The sequence below is a fragment of the Rhinopithecus bieti genome, unplaced genomic scaffold (assembly GCF_001698545.2).
Source record: "Rhinopithecus bieti isolate Rb0 unplaced genomic scaffold, ASM169854v2 scaffold_33213, whole genome shotgun sequence".
NCBI classification, from domain to species: domain Eukaryota; kingdom Metazoa; phylum Chordata; class Mammalia; order Primates; family Cercopithecidae; genus Rhinopithecus; species Rhinopithecus bieti.
The window spans coordinates 799,423-815,350 of record NW_016814144.1 but is presented as its reverse complement, the minus strand read 5'-3'; the positions used below and the strand labels follow the sequence as shown (position 1 = coordinate 815,350).

The following is a 15,928-nucleotide window of genomic DNA, read 5'->3' as shown; positions in this document are numbered from 1 at the left end:
TTTTTTTTTTTTTTTTTTTTTTGAGATGGATTCTTGCTCTGTCTCCCAGGGTGGAGTGCAGTGGTGCGATCTCAGCTCACTGCAACCTCTGCTTCCTGGGTTCAAGTGATTCTCCTGTCTCAGCCCCCTGGGTAGCTGGGACTACAGGTGCCCTCCACCACACCTGGTTAATTTTTGTACTTTTTTTTAGTAGAGACAGGGTTTCGACATGTTGGCCAGTCTGGTCTCCAACTCCTGACCTCAGGTGATCCAGCTGCCTCAACCTCCCAAAGTGCTGGGATTACAGGTGTCAGCCACCGCGCCCAACCAAAAGTCAATTACTTTTGATATGAGGATGGAGGAGGTTGATGAGTAACACAAACAATGGTCTTTTCTACAACATGCATTTTCATGCTGACTGAATCTATTGTAGTGAGAGTTATTAAAATGACTTAATATTCTATATAGACATAGATTACTTTTTTAGAAGTCACCCATTCACACTGAAAAATTTGCTAATGTTTCAAATTTATTAAGCACAATTATAACACTAAAGTAGACTGTATTATACAGATATATAAATTAGACTATCTTAAATATTTATAATAATTTAGAAATGTATCATAGTATATTAAAAATTGTCCACGTTATTAAGGATTTTGAAATAACATTGTGACAGGCTTTGGCTGAATGATGGGTTGGTATATGGAACTGCATGCTGTTTATCAATTTGCTTTGCTATCTTATTTTAAAACAGAGTGTTTGTTTCCATGGAATCTTATTAGACTGCCCTACAAAATTCCGGTAGCCATGCCTACTCCGCCCTAAGATAATAAAGTCTTTTCCTGTTTGATTCTGAGATGCTTGAAGATACTGAGGTAGAAGGGTCCTCCTCTTGCAGTAGCCTTTCCAAATAATTCTCTCCTTGCTTAGTTTTAGTTTTGCTTTTACTTGGCAATGTCACACACACACACACACACACATACATTTTAATAACAAATATACATTTATTTGACATACTTTTATGGAGTGATTTCTATATGCCCCATACTGTTAGTTATATGGTAAAATATCATCCAGTAATTTACTACATATGCTCCTGAGATTTGTTTAACTAGTAATGCAAATAGTGTATGATTCTGTGAGAAAATAAGTAAAAAAGAGCAGTGGAGAAGGCAGTTTTTGGTTTGTCCAGAACAGTTAATAATGACTTTCTAGTAGGGTCTGGACTTGTGGTCATCCTATGGGAAATGGGACTATTTTCCTAGATTGGTGAAGACATGAGATAGTGATTGAGCCAGGGACCACATCCAAAAGCAAGGTCTGGAAATGAGCAAATAAGTCAAGATACAACCAAAAACAATGTGGAGATTCTTCTGAAAGAAATAAAGGGGCAAAACACATAGAGTTAGTGGTAGATTGGTGTCTATGCACGTTTCCTATATTTTTCACCTTTGTTCTATATTTAACACTGCGTGGGGATTCAAGACCAAATGATATTTATTTTGAATTTAACCCGAAACATTTTCTCTTCTCATGTTATTTTACAGAACGGAATAAGATTATAACATTAAATTGGGAAGCTTTTATCTGTGATCCTAACTTTGATAAGCACCCCAAGATATCCTAAGAAATCAAAAAGTTTTAATGTAGAGAAGGAGAAGGAAAAGTATGAAATCAGAGAAGTTGTGAAACGAAGGAGTAGACTCCGTGGCAGGGAGCATATCCTGTAAGCCATGTTCTCCAGAGTGTGATATTCCTGTTGCCAGACACATTGGGTAGAGGATATAAAGCCAATATGCCACCTCGCAGCACTGATTCATTTTCTCCATAGATTGTGGCTTGTGTCCCTGAAAGTGGGAGCTTATGATAAGAGGGTGTGATATTGGCAGCAGCCCAAGATGGGAATGACTGAGGGAGCCAGGGAGCATGGAGAGGAGGAAGGCAGGGACAAGCGGAGATGCTTTTGATAGGGAGTGAGGTGGAGGGTGGTCTGCCATTCTGGCTGCTTCTGACTCCAGAGATTTTGAGTTCCCTTTTATGATAATTTACCACCATTTCTTCAATGATGTCTTGAGAAAGTTCCTCTTCCTTGAAATCAGAAAGGCCTCCTAACACACCTAGATAACTAGCTCTAATCTATTTTACCACTATGATTTGAGAAAGACTAAGTGTCCTCTGCCCCTCATCAGCCTCAACTCTATGGGTTATTTAAATAACAAGGGGAATGTATGGAGAAAGGACTGTTTCTGCCCTAAGTAAATATAAGCAGCCTTGGCAAGCTCTGAACATGTGATTTCTAGGACAGCTTGTGCATTCTTTGTGAGACTGACGGCACTGCCCTGCCCCGTTTCTACTTCACTTCCTGCAAGTGTGCAAGTTCCCACTTGCAAGGGAGGCACGTACCACATGTCTACGGTGAGTCTGGCTCCTGGAGATCAATGGTGGGTTTCTCTGGAGCGGCTTCTTTTCCAGATTGGCTGAAAGGATGCAATTTACAAATGCAAAACAAAAAAATTAAGGTAGATAGTAAACAAGGAAAAGTTGCATACATGTTTTAGCTTTGGTTTTTGGTATCTCTTTTGTTGTACCCATTGATACCAGATGTCCAAAAATAGTTCTGCTTGTCTAGTTGTCTATAAATTTGAATTACAGAAATCAATTGAAGTCATCCCCCTGTCCCACTCAATAGGGTAATAATGTCTGTCCCCATGCAAGATAGAATGAGAGCTAAACCACAATGAGTATTAACAATTAAAGTGGAAGCTCTCTGGTTACCTTTTTCTGGAAATAGTGAAGGAATGCATTTATGGCACACTAGTGTGGGTATTTTTGTTTGTCTTAAGAAAGTTTACCAATTGTATGCGTTTGTATAGGACGTTGGTGAACTTGGTTTTCTGATTTTGCAATGGTGTCCGTTTGGGTGTAATTTCCATTACACCCAAGAATGGTGTAAAGCCATTCTTTTAGGAATGCCAGCCAAGTAGCCACCTCTGAGAAATACCTCAGGAATGACTTGAAGATCATTAGGATTTGTCTGAGATAATATATTTTAAAAATAATATTGGATGGGGTTTTTCTATTGGAACTTTCAACACACAGTCATTATTTCAAGCAACTATATCAAGTTGCAACAACATGATGTTACACAGATTTCTAAGAATCAAATTGTGATGTGTACACCAATAATTATATGTATAGAGTATCTGCTTTTCATTGTTTTCTTCCCACGATTCCTTAAGGGATTGTTGGTGTTTCTGTAGACCAGGTTACATCCATTCCTCTTGTTCATTTTGGGATAGATTTGAAGAAGTCATTCCTCAAAGTCTCTGTTGTTGTCACTTTTTGGTGGACAGCCATCTCTTTAGTGGAAATGTCTCTGGTGTGAGTGCTCTAGCAGAATTAACTCACTCCATTTGTTTGTCTAGTCTACTAAATAATACCACAAACATGTCAGAGTTTCCCATCTCAAAATTAAAGCATAAAAGGCCTCCATTTCTCTCTCCTCTCTCTCCCTTCATCACCCCCACCCCCAGCATCTGTCTCTCTCTCTCTCTCTCTCTTTCTCTCTGTCTTTGATGACAGAGTGACTTTGATTTTTTTTATTGTTTGGATTTTAACACCTCATCATGAGATGTAGTGAATTCCTCTCCTTACTTTTCCCCAAAATGGATATCTATTTCTCCAAATGGATTAATATCCATTTCCCCCAAATGGATAAATAAATAAGGCCCTTGGAGATGTTTGCTATTTATCAGGACCTTGGAGATGCTTATTGTTCCAAACAAGAAGCTCCAGCATGAGGATTCTGAACGCTAGTGGCTCATTAGCATCATTTGAGGACTTTTAAAAAATTGCAGAACCCTAGAAAATGACATTAGTGGGGACCAGTATGCTTTGGACTATGCCCAGGAAATGATGACCACCTGCTGAGGTTAGAGCTGCTGATGAGTGCCCAGGGCTGTGATCTGAAGAAGATCCCCTAGCTGGGAAAACAAAGAGACCCACTCTCTAACTTGCTTCCTCTTCTTACTTCAAAGCATTTGTGATTACACTGCAGGATCAAAGTCACCCTGAGCCCCTGGTGTTGTACTGCTAGAGGGCTTTGCAGCTCTGGGACCCAAAGGGCTTTGAAGTCCACTGTGAATTCCTGTGGCTGGGGAGTAGTGGTCCATTAGGAGAATCAAGGCCGTGATTTGCCAAAAAGAACTGCTTTCTACCTCTTTTCACTGGGAGTGTGTGATGGGAAGACCATACCCCCAACTTGAACATTGCTCTTGGCTCTGTTAAATTCTATTCTTTATGATAAATTAATTCTTAGTGCCTCCATAAAAGTTAAGAATGACTGCTGATTTTCAGTCATTTATTAATATTTTATTATAAGATTTTCTGAGATAATGTGAAAACTTTCAAGTATCTGATAACAGAAAATAGGGAAAGGATAGGTCATTGTCCATTAAAATTCTTCCATAGATATTTGGCCTCCCCTAGACATCTGATCTCTGAAACACAGTTTAAATGAAATATCCAGTAACAGCAGAAAAACATGCAGATTCTACTTTCTAATCTCCTATTGTGTCACAACATAGCTATGTATGTCCAACAGAGAGAAAAGGCACATAGTGGTTCTGCAGCTCCAGGATTAAGTGTGATAATTGACCACAGGTGCTCTTTTCCTTTTTGTACTTTTTCTGAACCTTTCTAAGGATGTGTGATCACATAGTTTGACTTTAATGTACTTTCATGCCATAATCTGATGGATTTTAAGTATAAATATGCCAGAACTACTAGATGAGAGAGGGACTGATTTTATTGCATTCCTAGGAAAAGATAGATGCTTTATTTACTTTCCAGTACAGAAAGAAAAGCCCACATACAAATTTGGTGGTTGAGCTAATGCTTGTATTTGTATGTATTATGGATTTTGATCACAAGAAAATTTCTCGGCAATAATTAATGTTTTCATAATAACATACCAGAAGCTAGAAATAGTTTATCAGAGTTTGGGAATATTTTATTAGGTCATTTTGTATTAGAAATAAAGTTATAGCACAGTTTAGAAAGTAAAGACTAGAAAAAGAACAAATTCTACCCAAACCAATTTTAATAATTAAAATTTATTCAGTGAATAAACATTTTAAATTGTATTGTATTAAAGTTAACCTAAATTTTTAAAGATTAAGCAGCATTTTAAATACTGACTTAATTAGTTGTTTCTGATTATATAAACCTTCATCTGTGCCCCTAAACTGTTAGTTAAAAAGTACACTATAGCCTAGGCAACATACAGATACTCTGTTGCTAAAAAATAAAAATTAAAAATTAGCCAGGTTTGGTGGCACACCTGTATTCCCAGCTACTTGGGAGGCTGAGGCCAGAGGATTCCTTGAGCCCAGGAGTTTGAGGATACAGTGAGCTGCATAGACACTATCACACTCTAGCCTGGGTGACAGAGCGAGACTCCATCTCAAAAAAAATAAAATACAATAAAATATTAGAGGCCGATTTTCTAAGTCAAGAAGGAAAAGCCCAACCCTACAAAGTAAAGAAATATGAAGGCAGTGATTCTGATATAGAATAATCAAATAAAAAGCTACTTATATTATTCATACCTTCTATAATGGACCAAAATAGGAAAGATATTGCAACTTTTATTTTATTTTTCTATCACAGGAAGTTAAAAGGGTGGATGTTACCCTCCATATGCTGAATCCTCTTATGCTGAATAGAAACAACAAATACTTCCATGCCTAGTATTAAGAAAAACGTATGCAAGGAGACTTGCTAAAATATGGTCAGGAAGACTTTATTCAGGATCATTTAGATAGGCATAGAGACACTGCTCTGGGGTGTGACAGTGGGGTAGAGATTGGGCTCCCCTTTGAATGCAGTGTGGGCAAGTAGGAATTTGTAGCCAAGGAGCAGGGTTGGGGTGAGTGTCAGGGCCAAGGGAATGCTGGCTACACCGACCTAACGGTTTCTTGCTGAAGAGAGGCCAAGGTGATCAGGTATCACTTTGGCAGATGGTGGAGGAAGAGGAACTCGAACAGATATTAAAGGTGATCAAATATTGGAGGTGAGGGGTTCTTGCTAAACTGACTTTGCAGGGATTTTACAAGAAAGCATGCAGAGAGGCCTTGGAAAAGGTTCAGGGAGCTGGAGTACAGTTTGATCAAGCAAAGACTCTGCTACTATCCAGCTATTAGAATCATGTCTGAGGCAAAGTTGTACTTTTATTAACTTACAGTGAACTTCAGAACAGCTGAGATTTTGGCTGGATCTCTACATTTGAGTGAATATTTATAGTACGTAGATTCAGGAGCAGCCCAGTGATTTGCTCAGTTTTTCAAATAAAAGGCCTTATAGACCTGCACCTTTCTGGCACTGGTTCCCAGGCTCCAGGCACATTCCAGAAGAATGAATACAATCTTGGGTACTTGATAAAACACCTAGTTGGGGCTCAGAACACTACACCCCGACATATGGTGCTCTGCCATGCTGAGGGGATGGGAAGGCTCAGAAGCAAATTCTCTCTGGATGTCTCACACCCTCATGTCTTTCCTCAACCCTCATCTTCCTACTCACTAACCAATTTATAGGAAACAGAATATCTCTTCCCCAACACAGGTCATAGACACTAGAACCCCTCTCCCCCAAAGCAAGCCATGAAACCTGGAAAGGTCATTCTCTCTCTTCTCCCTTGAAGATCCTCGTTCCACAGGAGTCCTGCCCTATACCTGGAAGGAAGGAATGCATACAGAGGATCCAAGGAGAACCTGAACAGGCAGGCCTTGCTGGGATTCCCCCTCACTCTATCACTATTAGATCATAGACTTTTGTCCAATCACATTTCTACACAGCTGTCCATTTTTTACAGAATGTACGCATAAAAATAGTTTTCCTGGAAAATTTGGCTCTTCATTTCTGCATGACTCTGTGTCATGTAAAATTTGATTAATAATTTTGTTATACTTTTCTCTTGTTTATCTGTCTTTTGTTACAGGAGTGTTCACTGTCACCCTCCTAATAGGTAGGGGATGGTATCACACCTTTCTGCCTTAAAGCCTCAAGAGGTGAAATAGGGCCTATTGTAGTCACGTGGCACAGGGCAGAGAATCTCCAACTTTAATTGTCTGGGATCTTGTTTCAGGCAGATAATTAGCAGGAAAAAATAGAGCCTGACATTGAGCATTTTAATGAGTGCCCAGGTAATGTCAAGGCTGGTTGTTCAGGGAGCACAATTACTCTCGAAGCCTGGATTCCTCACTTGCAAACTAGAGTGATGTTGCTCACAACTCAGGTACTGTTTGGAGAATCAGCAAGATTTGACATGACATGATAAACCCAGAGAATGAAAGCCAGGAAGCATTTAATACATGCTACAATTTTCCTTTGCTTTTAAAAGTTGATTTGTTATCAAGAGAATATGACAGAAATAATACCATTTCAAACTTTCCATTCTTCACTTTGATAGTTTATCACATATGTGTTTATTTTTCTCATAATAATATACAGGAAACACATTATATTTTGCTAGGGCTAGCCAAATTCTATTTAAGTTTGTTAACACACTAAATCATTGTCAGATAGGGGTCATCATTAGGTTTCACTTGTGCCGGTCAAAGTCGATACTATTTCCAAGACAGCACTTTCCACCAGAGATTGTGGCATTTTGCCCAATATCTGTTAGGCCGTTTGATGGCTTCTCACATGCCCAGTGAATTTTTTTTTTCCCTTTCGGCTGTGTTTTCTCGCAATAAAACTCCCTCTAAAATTGAAAGCAAATTTTATTTTAGTGTGGAAATATATTCCAGCTTGAGAATGAATCAATGCCACATTTTTTTCCATGGAATGAAAGCACAACCTCGTTAGACTTTTGTGTATTTTCACAGATGTTGTTCTCCTTTTTTGTAGAAGTCAGCTATCAAATCTTTATTTTGTAGCCATATATGCAGGTACAGGTTGAAGCTAGAACTCAGGATAATACTCTACTGAAATTTTTAGCAGCCTAAATTTGTATTTTAAGTAACTTTGTCCACCCGTAAGGCAAATATTTAGAACATGTCTGTGTTGACTGGCCCTGTCGACCTCCTGATGGGACTTTCAAGACCAAATGAACACATTGTTTCTGCTCCCTGTACCCTGAGGGTGGGAACCAGGCTGTGATGTCTTTAAATAGTCACAGGTTGTATCTCTAACCTTTGTGCCATTTCCTAATGATTCATACCCCCAACTGCAGCTTTTGAATAGCTGATAAGTTCAACTATTTGTAATATAACTTTTAAAACATACATTCTTATTACTTAGGATTTTTTTTGCCATAAAATACATGGCAGAAAGATTTATCTCTTCCCAATATATGAATAAAATAAAGAATTATTTTAATTAAAAAAAAAAAAAAACAGGGATGTATAGTCCTGAATAGCACAGTTTTGAGGCTCTCTTTGCTAAAATTGTGTGTTAAAGGAAGTCTACCAGGAGCTTGAATGTATATGTTTTAATATTGCTTTGTCCCAAAGCATTTTTGTGCCTTTTCTAACATGATTGTTTTACATGGCACAAAATAGAAGAAAACAAAACAATGGAGAGAATAATGTCCGCAGTGGTGTAGTGGGAAGCAACAAGATTGACAGCAGAACTACGGTGACGGTGACCAACTAGACTGCTCCCATTTGCCCAGGATGGAAGAATTTCCCGAGCCGAGGACGTACAGGGGGAGCTCCAGGATAGCTGGTCATTTCAGCTGCTAACCTCACTGGCGTCAAATAAAGGGACTGCATTTTACCAGCCTGGAAGCCTCTGGCAAAGCCACTTCTCAGACGCTTGGTTGTTTTCTCTGTAAAGAGGATGCTAGTAAATACTCCTTACGATTTTGTTAAATTAAGCATGGAACAAAGTGGTCTCCTTACATATTTTAAGTTTGCCCAATAGGTTTCTCCATACATAGTGGGCTGTAACCTAACTGGATATGTGAACCAACTGTCACCTCCTCTTGTAGCAATCAGTTTCTGCCAATCACAGGCGGCCAACTGTCCAGACCCAGCTCAAATAAGGCAAACGCAGAGCTGTAACCAACTGGGTGTTTCTACATGTCACTTCCATCTTCTGGACCTTCCTTCCATCTTCTTTAACTCATTTCTATTTTCAGTATTTCACTTCTGCCTTCTGTACCTCATCACCATCTTCTGAACCTTGTTCCCTATTCTCTATCTCACTTCTGTTTTCTATCACTTTCATCTTCTCTAACTCATTTCCATCTTCTGTACTTCATCTCTGTCTTCCGTACCTCGTCATCTTTTAGGCCTTCTTCAGTCTTCTATGCCTCAATTCCATTTTCCTTACCTTATTTTCATCTTCTGTATCTCACTTCTGTTTTTCATAAATGACTTCCGTTTCCTGTGACTTCTGTTTTCTCCACATCACATTCGTTTTCGGTGCCTCACTTCCATTTTCCTTAACTGATTTCCATCTTCTGTACCTCACTAATGTTTTTCATAACTCACTTCTGCTTCCTGTGACTTACTTCCGTTTCCTCTACCTCACTTCCGCTTTTTGTACCTCACTTCCGTTTTCTCTACCTCACTTCTGTTTTCCGTACCTTACTGCGATTTTCACTATCTCACTTTCTTTTGTTATACTTTATTTGCGTCTTCTGTACCTTATTTTTCCCACTACCTCACTTTTGTTTTTCACAACTCACTTTCGTTTCTTATGACATACTTCGGTTTTCTCGCTCTCACTTCCATTTACTATATCTCACTTCCGTTTTCATTACCTCATTTGCTGCTTCTGTACCTCACTTCTGTTTTTCATGACTCACTTCCGTTTCTGTGACTTCCGTTTTCTGTACCTCACTTCTGTTTTCTGTACTTCATTTCCGTTTACTGTAGCTTACGTTTTCACTACCTAACTTGTTTTTACGATTCACTTCCGTTTCCTGTGACCTACTTGTTTTCTCTACCTCACTTCCGTTTTCTGTACCACCTTTCTGTTTTCCTAACATCTGCATCTTGTCTACCTCACTTCTGTTTTTCATAACTGACTTCCGTTTTCTGTGACTGACTTCCGTTTTCTCTACCTGACTTCTGTTTTCTCTAACCTCTTCTTCTTGTTTTCCGTGTACCCTCGACTTCCGTTTTTCACCTGCCGTTACTTGCCTTTTTTATACCTTAGTATCCAATCTTCTGTATTTTACTTCTTAACTATCTCACATCTTTATTTCATAACTCACTTCCATTTCTACAACTTTCTTCCATTTTCTCTACCTCACTTCCCGGTTATTAGACCTCATTTCCGTTTTACTTTATTTCATTCTTCCTGTACATCACTTTCGCTTTATCATCCACTGCACCTCCATGTCCTGTGACTTAACTTCCGTTTTTCTGTACCCCACTCTCCGTTGTTCCTGTACTTTCATTTCCGTTTTCCTGTACTTCATTTACCGTTTCTGTACCTTACATCTTTCAGTATCCTTCTTGTTTTTCATGACTCACTTCCGTTTCCTGTGACTTACTGCTGTTTTCTCTACCTCACTTCTGTTTTCTGTACCTTATTTTTCACCACCTCTCTTTTGTTTTTCATGACTCTTTTGTTTCCTGTGACTTACTTCCGTTTCTTCTACCTCACTTTTGTTTTCTGTACCTCACTTCCATTTTCTGTACTTCACTTCCTTACTTCTGTTTTTTATTCCAGTTATTTAAATCCTTTATTTATGAGTTCTTTTCCCTTTATTGTCTCCCCCATCTCAATGTAATCAAAATTTAAAAATGAATAAAGCCAAGACAAAACAAACAAGGTAGCAAAACACTCCATACTATTATTCAAAGGATCTTAAAAAAGTGAAATAATGACCCACTCTATGCCATTTACTTGCAGCAGCTTCAACAACCAAGACTGTTGAGCTCTTCTTCCTCTTTGGACCTGTCCATCCACATCAAGTTTCAAGGTTGTCAATGCACCAAGATCTGTTAGGCATCTTATTTATACTCTTTCCTCCTCCAAATTAATTGCTTCCAAATTTCTGCTGATGGAAAGTAAGATAAATCTTACTTCTTAATTACTTTTTTAATATTTAGAAAACAAAAATGTAGAAGTGAACAAAATGGAAACTGAGGAACAATGACAGTGTTTTAAATTATTTCCATGAAAGTCCATGCTTTTATTTTTAGGCAATCCTCTTATGTACTCAATCACTGATTATTAATGATTTCCATAAGCACAATTCTTCCCAAAATCTTATCATAAAATATTTCTAACATAAAAAGCTGAAATAATTGCAGAGTGAATACTTGTGTACACTCCACCAGAATTTTATAATTAACATTTGTTATCTGTTTTGTTTCATATTTATCTTATTTCATTCCTCTGTCTAGAAATCAATCTAAGTACAGTTTTAATCAGTTGATTTATCTGACTTTCCATCAGCAGAAATTTGGAAGCAATTAGTTTGGATGGGAAAGAGCCTCAGTAAGATGCCTGACAGATCTTGGTGCATTGACAACCTTGACATTTGATGTGGATGGACAGGTACAAAGAGGAAGAAGAGCTCAACAGTCTTAGTGGTTGAAGCTGCTGCATGTGAGATAAGCATGGTAAATCCATTCCATGTATACTGCAAATCCCAGTCCTGTGCACAAAGCAGGCATTGCTAAAAAGACCCTGCACTCTTTAAAAACCCTAGATGCACTCATAGAACCCTCAATACAGGACTCTAGCCAGGGATGACCATTGGATCAAAGCTGCCAGTCAAGTAGAAGCTTGTGCATCATCCATGGTAGAGTGGAAACTCTCCTGAACACGCCATTCACTCCAAGGGCACTTTCATTAAAACCACACAAAATTTTTGTAGATAACAGTAAACTTGATTATGGGTAAATCATGAAATCAATAAATATTGAGTTCCTGGTACTCACCACCAACACCCCTTTTCTAATTTTTTTCAAATTCAGGTAATCTCTATTCCCTTTGCTTAAAAAAGAAAAGACAAGAAAATAAAATTTTACCTTAGAATTCTAAGCATCCTGAAAAGTTTTTGTGACCTGGGTTAGACATGGGCGGGGGTTAGGAAATTCTTAGTAAGAAGCTTTGTTCTCACACAAAAGAAGATAATGATGCAGGTTAATATACAATGTATTGATGACTTAGGTGTGTGTTGGGTGTGGGAGATGGAATTCAGCCAGGTGCATATTTTCCTGTAAGAGCCTGGAATCGGTGTGGGGTGAATAAGAGGATGAAGGAAAGGTATATGTACACACACAGCAATTTCTCAATATTGTATTTTGCAGACATAAATATGATCTGGCTTTTATCATTTGGTATAAAATCTCAAAGGCCTTAGCAAAACAATAAACTTCAGTTAGCTTGATTGTGAATTTTTATGATTTCTTAATCTATTGACTTCTCATTACTAATGGTAGGGCAGTAATTTTGGAATAACCTGAGCAATAAATGCCATGATTAAAGGAGAAGTGGGGAAGGGGCTAATATATTTTAAATGGCTACTAGGAAAATAAAAATTAACTTTAAAAAACAGTTCTAACATATTAGTGTTGAACTTCATTTATCTAGAAGATTCCTGGAAATGAACTCGCTCATTCACCAATAAATCATATGTGAGGCATTACCTACTATATATGCAGAGCAATATATTTTGTGACCTGCTGACTTTTGAGTGAAGTAAAATATTGCTTTTAATTCATCCTAATTGTAATGAGCTAAATCAATTTGCCTTTTGAGTCCTGCTGACAGCATAACAATGTGGTGGTGATGGAGAAGAAACAGGAACCAGGGCAGCCAGGCCTGGTGGGTGTCTGGATTCTGCATATGGAACTTGCCTCCTTGCACTGTTTGTGTAGCTGGGCCACCGAAAATAGGGCATTTCCCTTTCTGAGATCCCTGAAGCCAACAGGAAGATCACATTACCGAGCAGTGTGCCATAAGAACTTTACCCTTTGAGGTTCAAAGGCACCATAAGTTCCCACTGGTGTCCACAGATATTTCTGCTGATTTCTATTCTGTTCATGGTAAAACTAAAACTGTCATGTCTTAAAGGTGACCCCCAGCAAGCAGGTGGTGGTTGAGACAGTGGCACCTCGTGGCAGCCTCCATTCCTCGGGGTGGAACATGAATACAATGCAATATCCCCATGCATGTGGATCAAATAATGAAGCAGCTAAACATGTGAAGGCAAACTTAGGTCAGTACCTGCCAGACAGAGACAGAGAGCAGGTTCAGGTCGATGGAGGACAGCTGAAGCTGGGTCCGGATGGGATGGGTCTAAGTGGAAATAAGGTTTCAAAAGATGGAAATCCTTTCAACACTTAAAATGGTGCCATGGATGAATACAAATTATTTCCCTAAAACCTCTCTGGACTCCATCCCTATCGTCATACAATTTTTCAGATGAAACACCTATAGACAGGCTGCTGCAGAAACAACTGATAATTATGTGTTTCTAAAATCACATTTTGTCAGTAGGGTCGTTTGAGAAGGGCTGACGTTCCCTTTGCAGCGTAGGAAAAACAAAGTGACTGTGAAGACACTAGCTTCATGATCTACGCACTAACTCAATAGGGAAGTGTAGCGTGTGTGTGTGTGTGCACACGTGTGTCCTTGTGTGTAGATTTCTGTGTATATCAATTTTTGCAGATTCATATCTGGCAGCAATTGTGCAGACTTGGTTGTTAAGAATGAGTTGAAGCCAATTTGGTCAAGTAATTAGTGTTCTGCCCTTTCTACTTAGCTGATTTAAGGTTGCATAACAGATTAATTTTAAATTAATGTTAATGCCGCTGTGTTCAAGGTTAAAAGAAGGGACCAGAAGGATAGCGCTACATAGTACCCTCTGTCTTCTGAGTTTCTCAGCTGAGTAGGTTTCTCAGCTCTTGGTCCACCCTGGAGCCAGTTATCCATCGTGCTCGATTCACTTACAATCGTGCCCACATTTCAGAAAAGTGGCAATTTTCGAGAGCTTGTTTGGCTGAGATGTAGCTCAAAACCACACATGATGCACAAGTTGAGTTTTTAAGATGACATCAGAAATGAGAGTGCGCAAGCCTTGTACTCATGGTCAGCTGTTCATTCATAATCCAATAATGAGAAAGTATGCCTACACGGTTTCACCTGTGCATAGAGAGATACACACACGCTCCACAGAGCATTCGTATTTCTGAGTTTTCTTGCAGGATGCTTTATCTCCAGCAACAAGGAAGATGGCCTCTGTGGTTTGGGGAAAAAGTTGTTCCAGTCAATGGCAACTGCCTGCCAATGGCATTTCCTGTAGGGTCATGAATTTGATTTCTGTATTGACTTGCATTCCTCTGCCATGTGACACATCTCAAGCCGTGTGTCCTATCCTGGCTGTTAATTAAAGAGAGCTTTTTTTGTTGTGTTGTTGTATTGCAAAGTGTCATTGATTTTATAGACCTTGGGGTGCTCTGGCAGGTTCCAGCTTATGTGGCATGCTGGTATTCTAGGGATTCCCAGAGTCTCTCTTGGGCATCAACACTGTCTCTGAAACTGCACTCTGACCCTTGACACCATTGCCTGGCACTCACCCTGCCCTCATGCCCCTCCCACTTCCCTCCTCCGTGTCCACACAGGGAGAGTAACTTACATGTTAGCTTCTAATTTGCAATTTCACTTTATTTAATAAATGGAATCAATATTATGCAAAAATAGTGTTTATAAGTCTGAAGTATTTAAGGTTCATATGCAACTGTGCACCTGATTCTAGCAAAGCCTGCAACAAGAAGGCATGTTTGTTTTCTGCTTGGGTGGAGGATTACTTATGACTTCAGAAGCTTTTTAATTTTCTTACATTTCTTTCTCTTTACTTGTGTTAATTACCACAAGGGCAATGCCCGTATCTTGCTTGTTGTAAATGAATCCCCATCTTAGCACAGAACCTGACCCAAGGCACAGCCTCAGCAACTGTGTTGTGAGTTAATGTGTGGAGGGACACACCACCAGCCAACTCCCACTCCTCAGATGGGAAGAGAGAGAGGAGCCCAGGCAGATTCACCGAGCATCCCTTGAAGCTTTCTACACCTGTGAGAAAAGGTGTTGATGGGAGCTGTACAGTGCTGTTGATGGAGGGAGACCAGGTTGAGAGTAAGGAAGCCTTTTCATGTGAGCTTGTCTGGTAAGTTGCCCAGAAAGGCTAATCTCTGCCTATATCTAATCTCAGCCACAAAATCGTTTTAGGCAGGGTCTGAGTCTTCAGAGCTGCAGTGATGCGTTCGGATGCCTCTGCTTCCCTAAACAAATATTTACTTTTGTACCATTTTTTGTATTCATAAATCTGCGCTTTTTTTGTTTTTAAGGTTCTAGGAATTGTATAAAGTTTAGGTTCCACAAAACCTTATGTAGTTCCAAATGAGAGAAGTTAATACTTTCCTCCAGAACTTTGGTTTGTCCTTGCTCTGTATACTGTATTTCTTCCAGCTTTCCCAGTGCTTGCTTTCCTGACTTCCTTCCTCCTCCTCCCTCCTTTTTCCTGCCTTTCACCGTCTTGAGGAGCCCAGTAATCCAGGTTTTCAGTGCAGCCTGGAGCAATCTAAGCTGAAAATCTCTTTTGCAAACATCACGCTCATAATATGGTGAATATTTATCTTCTTTCTTCCAGCTTTATGAAAACCCGTACCATTTTAGAGGATCTCCCTAAAATTTTGAGGAAGTGACATGAGCCCCAGAGACAGATGACGGTTGCTTGGGAGGGTGATCCAGGTTACAGCCCAGCAGCACTGGGGGTGGGGGCAGAGGGGTGGGGTCGAGTGCTGAGGCAGACAACCTCTGGCCTGGTAGACAGGCCCTTGGTGGCCTCTGCCACGTTCCCCAAAGCCCGGTCTCCTCCGGGTACTCATTCTTCCCCAGCCTCATTCCCCACACTTCTTATCATTTCTGTAAACTGTTCATATTCATTCAACAAGTTCCCTTTCTGCTTAGGGCA

The 15,928-nt window shown here is 39.5% G+C and overlaps 1 long non-coding RNA gene across 1 annotated transcript in view; it reads right to left on the bottom strand.

The window, feature by feature from the left end:
* LOC108513972 (uncharacterized) overlaps positions 1 to 10,358 on the bottom strand; it is a 12,203-nt gene extending 1,845 nt beyond the window's left edge. Inside the window, exons 1-2 of the long non-coding RNA XR_001881065.1 lie at positions 10,331 to 10,358; positions 2,386 to 2,459 (exon numbers count right to left, since the gene is read on the bottom strand). This is a non-coding gene — a long non-coding RNA (uncharacterized LOC108513972). The remainder of the gene's footprint in view (positions 1 to 2,385; positions 2,460 to 10,330) is intronic.
* Between the last annotated feature and the right edge of the window lie 5,570 nt (positions 10,359 to 15,928).